Below are 6,168 nucleotides of genomic sequence, written 5' to 3' on the forward strand. Positions count from 1 at the left end.
GCATCATGATGGTTTTAAAATTTAGTTATAACAACAGCCATTTTTCTGAGAAGGCCTCTCACAAGACTTTGAAGTATGTCTGTGGAAATTTGTGCTGATATATAATACACACATGATGTCTTTTGACTTTGTATGTTAAAATATGAATATCGCTGGTATTTATGAATATAAAAAGTTTATTTAAACAATGATAAGTCAGTTTGTTGATAGACATTTGGTAAACAGTTTACCAGTGGGGCAGATGTCCCCTGTAAAATCGGTGCATTCAGCTCCTCGGATCTCCAAACTTCCTCCAGGATGACGTCTGGTCAGTGTTAAATCTGAGGAAGGCCTGAGGTTTGTGCCAGTGCACTCGGAGCAGGATGTGTTGTATCTTTGAGTACAAAGTAAATACTCTAAGAGGCTGGACGCCGGAACGAGGACACAAAAGCATAAGAACTGGGTGGGTTTAGCCTGTACGGCTGCGGTTCCGGCACCGCTGATGCAGTAGTGTCCAGGAGAGCAAAAACCTACAAACAAAACCCAAAGTGATACCCTTCAACTCAGAAAAACTATATTGTCTTGCCATTTATAGTATTGTGTGCACTGCTTGTGCTTGTTGGACATCCTATGTTCCATTCAAAGTAAAATGTGTCCAGTTGCTTGTCAAAAGCAGTAACAGGAAGCTGGATGCCTACCTGATGGCTGAGAGGCTCCCACTGTATGGCAGTACCTGCCCGGGGGGCAAGATAGGCACAGAGAATGAGAAGACGCTCCTCTATCTGGAAGGAAGTGCCCGACGGGACATGGCAACGGAGAACTGCTTTGTTCGGGGCAGAAATAACCGGCGGGGCAGATGTCTCCATACAGCTGAGAGACAGGACCAGGCTCAGTAGCACCAGATGAACAGAAGTGACCTTTCAGACAAGCAGATCAGATATAATTTACAGCAACCACGACTAAGAAAAGTAGTTAAGTGAATGGAAAGAGACGCTAACCAGCAATACAAGGTCCTGATGGACTGGTGAGTGCACTGGTGTTGCAGTAGAAGCCTGGAGGGCAGGGAGAGCAGTCCATCCTTGATTGCAAACCCTTTGTCTCACTTACAGTGCCTGCTGGGCAGGGCATGGGAGAAGATGTGCCCTCCAGACAGTAAAAGCCTGGCACATAAATAAGGACAAGATTCAAGTCAGGATATTTTAAGTGGGTTAAAAACTGCATTTATTTCTGATATGACCTGCACTTACCTGGTGGGCATGTCAGGCAAGAAGGCTGTGCAGGTTTAGACTGATGGGTACCAGGGGGACAGATTATGGGCTCAACACTACCATAAGGACAAGCATGACCAGGCGGGCACTGCTGACCTGACCACACAACACAGTAAATATAGTAATTTGTGGTTAATTAAAGTTTGTATTGACATGTACTGTATGTCTCTGTTACAGGATTCTGTGATTTCTGTAACTGTATCTGGACAAATTTCCATTTCCAATTAGTTTGAGGACTGTGGCCAGTATTCACTGCCTACCAGGATCATGTCCAGTTATGGAGCCTTCAGGGCAGAACCAACCCCCTGGACAAAGAAATTTTAAAGAACTCTGACCCCAATCAAGGCAGTAAAATCCAGGCAGACAGGGGTCACAGTCGGACTCGGACGCAGCACTATACCGATCCAGAAATGTTCCTGTAAGAAACAAATACACAAATAGTGCCACAGTTACTGGTTTGAGTTCAATTCACTCCAGTGGTGTTCAATGGGTGGAGGTCAGAGGAAAGGGGCTTCCAGAAACCATTGCCAAAAGCATATATGTTTCATACTATTGATATTGTCCACAAACTTTTGGCCGTATAGTGTAGCTATAGTTTATAATTAATTATAATATTGAAGAATCCTTGCACAACATATTCCATGATAGGAAGCCAGTCAGATAAAAGTGGAGGGTTCAAACTCTACCTGGTGGGCAGGGTATTGGTTGAGAACTCCCGATGGGGCAGTAGTGCCCTCGAGGACAGAGATCACCACTGATCTGGGCTGAAGTAAAGAGCTCATCTCCTGTATTACATCCCCGGTTTGTATTCTCTACAGTAAAGAAACATCAGTGCTGATTTCCTTCATATTCATGCTGGATAACATTTTATACCATGCAGTTCATTACCAGAGCTTCTGTTCTGATGAGGTGTAGACGAGACTGATCGGAGAGGGCAGTAATAGCCTGGGCTGCAGGGGCCCGACGGTGCACTTAACCCATATTCTGCACAGTACTGTCCTGGCGGGCATGTCTGGCACTCGTCTACAGATGCCGCCCCTGTTAAAACACATTATATAACGTAGTTTAAACATAATATATGGACAATATTAAGTATTGGGACACCTGACCATGATCTTGCTGGACATCCTATTTCAAAAACAAATTTAATTCTATGTTTCAGGCACAACAGTTGTTAACAAGTGTAAGAAGTCGAGTATATACAGGGAATTATAGGCTTCTATTATATGCAGCAACAGGTTAAGGAAGGCTCTTTCCTGTTCCAGCATGACTGTGCCCCTGCGCACAAAGCAAGAGGAATGAAGACATGACAAAAAGCTCAGAAACTCCAGTATTCTGCACAGAGCCCTGACCTCAGCCCCACTGAACAGCTCTGGAATGAGCAGCATCAGTGCTCAATGGGCACAAATTCCCACAGACATGATTCATAGTCTTGTGAGAAAGCTAGCATTTGTTTTTGAAATGTGATGCCCAAACTCATAGTTGGGTGTCCAAATACTTTTGGCATGACATAATGTATGTCATGTATCGCCAACGATGCTATCCACCTGTCGGGCATCTACATACAGACATGAATGTAAACCCACTGAGGCCCTGACCATAATTCAATCCAATATACCCATAACAATTATTGCTAAGCAAATTGCTAAACATTTATTGCTAAGAATGTGAATGAAACATAACAAAAACACACAAGAGACCTTCTAATAAACCGAATGTGCCTGGTGGGCATGGCTGCACATGACGAGTGCCTGCAGGGCAGTAGAAGCCTGATGGGCATTTCTGTCCTGTTTCATCTCCGACTGGCCGTGACCGGAGGGAACCCTGGAAACACACATACCTACCAGAAATAGGAAAGGCAGGTTGGTTGTCATTCTACACAACAAAGTGCTGCGCTTAAGCTTGGTAAAGAGGGTCTCTTACCCAGGAGAGCAGTCTCCAGTGGGTGCAGACAGACCAGAAGAGCCACAGTACTGTCCAGCTGGACAGGAAACGCACTGCCCAACACTGGCCAGACCCAGCTCTCTGCTGTATGTACCAGCCGGACAGGGAAACTGCCTGCCAGACTTAGAACCTGTTCAAAATAATACAGATTTATGATTTTAAAAAAGTGGATTGTTTATAGTTGGATATCTAATGCAATGTAGAGCTTACCATCTGGGCAGTAATGCCCAACAGGACACAGGACAGGCGTGCTGGTCCCTCCTGTAACAGCAGCATCAGTATCGACTAAACCTACACAGAAAAAGCCAGACGAACAGAGAAAACACTCCGCCTGGCATTCAAATATATTAACCATATGGTCACTTTTCTTCACCAGGTTTGATTTCCTGCATGCCAGGGGTTCTTAACTAAAGTCCTGGGCATCTACCAACATGCCAATTTCACCCAGCTAACACATCTGGACTGTAGTTGAGAAGCCCTACCACATAGAAAGCTTAACTTTTTTGCAGACCTTTGTGTGGTGGCTTTGATAGGTTCCCGGATCACAGGGGATTTGGTTTGCACTGCCTGGGGGGCACATATGCCCCGGGGTACAGGTATACTGAGCAGGCTGACTGGAGTTCTGGCCTTGTGGGCAGTAGTAGCCCGCAGAGCAGACCTCAGACGGAGCAGAGAGCCCCCTGCTGGAGCAAGCAAATCCTAGAAGAAAGCAAATATCAATATTTTTTAAACAATAATCTTTTCATGCAGTTCCCCCCGGATATGATATCATAAGAAGAGGTGTCTACATATTTATGACCAGGTTGTGAATATATTTTGTCTCTGGTGAATATTAAAGACTCATTTACGTGATTTGCTCTACATCCAGCTCTGTGTAAACCTGTACTCTCACCAGCAGGGCAGGGCTGGCAGTCGGACAGTTCCGTGTTCTTGCTCCTGTTGCTGTAGCTGCCCAGTGGACAGGGCAGAGGGGATGAAGAGCCTAGAGGACAGTAATGACCAGGAGGGCATCTATCTCCAGTCAGCCCGTCATCAGGTGTCGGAGACGCTGCCCCAACGACACAGAAGTGTCCTGCTGCACATGGTCCAGTTTCAGTATTCTGGCCTGAGGCCTCACAAAAGAATCCTGCAAATGTTTCGTGAGCATTTCACATTATTATTGTCAAATTGTTATTATTATTATTATTATTATGAATTTTTTATGCTATTTTTAATGTTTGTACCTGGTGTGCAGGGTGCACAGTCCTCTACACTGCCCATTCCTGTATATGGATTCATTGTTCCCGCAGGGCAGGGGTATTGATCTTTTCGGGACGTTCCTGCTGGACAGTAATGACCCACTGGACAGGCGGTACCTTCACTGATAGAACCGTTGGCAGAACAGTAGTGACTAGATTAGGGAAAAGGAACATTTAATTATTAAAAGCAAGAAAGTAGAAGATTCTATCACTTGATTCAAGACCAGCTAATAAATCAGTCAACAAATACACTATATGGCCAAAAGTATGTGGAAGCCTATTTTGTTTAGGTATTTAAGCAGCACCAATGTTATTTTAGGAGGGGTCAGCACAGCAGATCACTTTGGTCTGCATAACTGATTTGGTTTAACAGTTTTACACCAAATACCTTTTCTGACAGGACCCTCCTTATTTCATTTAGGCTTGGGACCTGCACTAAGAGTGCACTGACAAGTGCACATCCCAATGGTTAGGCTGTTTGGTCACCCCACCCCACATACATAACCGATCATGCCTGTGTAGACCCCAAACCGTCTAGTGCAAGTGCATTCCACCATTGCCTTCTCAAGAAATACAGTGTATCACAAAAGTGAGTACACCCCTCACATTTCTGCAGATATTTAAGTATATCTTTTCATGGGACAACACTGACAGAATGACACTTTGACACAATGAAAAGTAGTCTGTGTGCAGCTTATATAACAGTGTAAATTTATTCTTCCCTCAAAATAACTCAATATACAGCCATTAATGTCTAAACCACCGGCAACAAAAGTGAGTACACCCCTAAGTGAAAGTTCCTGAAGTGTCAATATTTTGTGTGGCCACCATTATTTCCCAGAACTGCCTTAACTCTCCTGGGCATGGAGTTTACCAGAGCTTCACAGGTTGCCACTGGAATGCTTTTCCACTCCTCCATGACGACATCACGAAGCTGGCGGATATTCGAGACTTTGCGCTCCTCCACCTTCCGCTTGAGGATGCCCCAAAGATGTTCTATTGGGTTTAGGTCTGGAGACATGCTTGGCCAGTCCATCACCTTTACCCTCAGCCTCTTCAATAAAGCAGTGGTCGTCTTAGAGGTGTGTTTGGGGTCATTATCATGCTGGAACACTGCCCTGCGACCCAGTTTCCGGAGGGAGGGGATCATGCTCTGCTCAGTATTTCACAGTACATATTGGAGTTCATGTGTCCCTCAATGAAATGTAACTCCCCAACACCTGCTGCACTCATGCAGCCTCAGACCATGGCATTCCCACCACCATGCTTGACTGTAGGCATGACACACTTATCTTTGTACTCCTCACCTGATTGCCGCCACACATGCTTGAGACCATCTGAACCAAACAAATTAATCTTGGTCTCATCAGACCATAGGACATGGTTCCAGTAATCCATGTCCTTTGTTGACATGTCTTCAGCAAACTGTTTGCGGGCTTTCTTGTGTAGAGACTTCAGAAGAGGCTTCCTTCTGGGGTGACAGCCATGCAGACCAATTTGATGTAGTGTGCGGCGTATGGTCTGAGCACTGACAGGCTGACCCCCCACCTTTTCAATCTCTGCAGCAATGCTGACAGCACTCCTGCGCCTATCTTTCAAAGACAGCAGTTGGATGTGATGCTGAGCACGTGCACTCAGCTTCTTTGGACGACCAACGCGAGGTCTGTTCTGAGTGGACCCTGCTCTTTTAAAACGCTGGATGATCTTGGCCACTGTGCTGCAGCTCACTTTCAGGGTGT

This window comes from Trichomycterus rosablanca, chromosome 20 (genome assembly GCF_030014385.1).
Source record: "Trichomycterus rosablanca isolate fTriRos1 chromosome 20, fTriRos1.hap1, whole genome shotgun sequence".
In the NCBI taxonomy this organism is placed as follows: Eukaryota; Metazoa; Chordata; class Actinopteri; order Siluriformes; family Trichomycteridae; genus Trichomycterus; species Trichomycterus rosablanca.